We start from the raw sequence: 943 nt of genomic DNA on the forward strand, positions 1-943 counted from the left end.
TCTCATTTCAAAGTTTCTGGCTACTTTCCTTGAAGAAGGCAGATCTTGGAGCAGTTTTCCTTGCCCTGGGGAGTATCTGATGGCTCCTTGGAGGTTAGGGATAGATGGATAGATGGTCCATCTATGAGAACTGTGTGGCAATGAGGTGAATTGTGTGGCAATGAGGTGAATTGGGAAATGAACTGGTTGACTTCTTTGGCTTCAAATGATAGTTTTGGAAGGAAAACAACTACTTTCCTTTCAGACAATTAGAAATTCACTAATAAATTAAAATGGTTCTGAAAAGTGTTTTCTACTAATCAAAAGATAATGCATCCTGAAGAATGGTAAATGTATGAGAACTGTGTGGCAATGAGGTGAATTGGGAAATAAACTGGTTGACTTCTTTGGCTTCAAATGATATTTTTGGAAGGAAAACAACTACTTTCCTTTCAGACAATTAGAAATTCACTAATAAATTAAAATGGTTCTGAAAAGTGTTTTCTACTAATCAAAAGATAATGCATCCTGAAGAATGGTAAATGTAATGTGGTAAGGAATAAGGCAGTCCTGGTGGGAAAGCTGGCTTGGGCAAAGAATAGGTGGCCCTCAAGACCAGTGTTCTAGTGCGTGTGATGAGATTAGAGACAAAGTCTGAGCTGGTGAGTGTGACTGAGAGGGCTCACCCAGGGGCCAGAAACTGCAGGAACAGCTGCACAGAATTCAGGCATATTTTCCATAGCCAAACTGGGTGGCAGAAACAGAAGCACCTGAGAGTCAAAATCTCGGATATTTTAAAAGAAAAATAACATTCTCTGATTCTTTCTGTCAGGTAATGAACTGACCCATTTGGCATGGGTGAGCCCCTGCTGCTGCTGCTAAGTCGCTTCAGTTGTGTCTGACTCTCTGCGACCCCACAGATAGCAGCCCACCAGGCTTCCCCGTCCCTGGGATTCTCCAGGCA

This window comes from Bison bison, unplaced genomic scaffold (assembly GCF_000754665.1).
Source record: "Bison bison bison isolate TAMUID 2011002044 unplaced genomic scaffold, Bison_UMD1.0 scf7180017864363, whole genome shotgun sequence".
Classification (NCBI taxonomy): domain Eukaryota; kingdom Metazoa; phylum Chordata; class Mammalia; order Artiodactyla; family Bovidae; genus Bison; species Bison bison.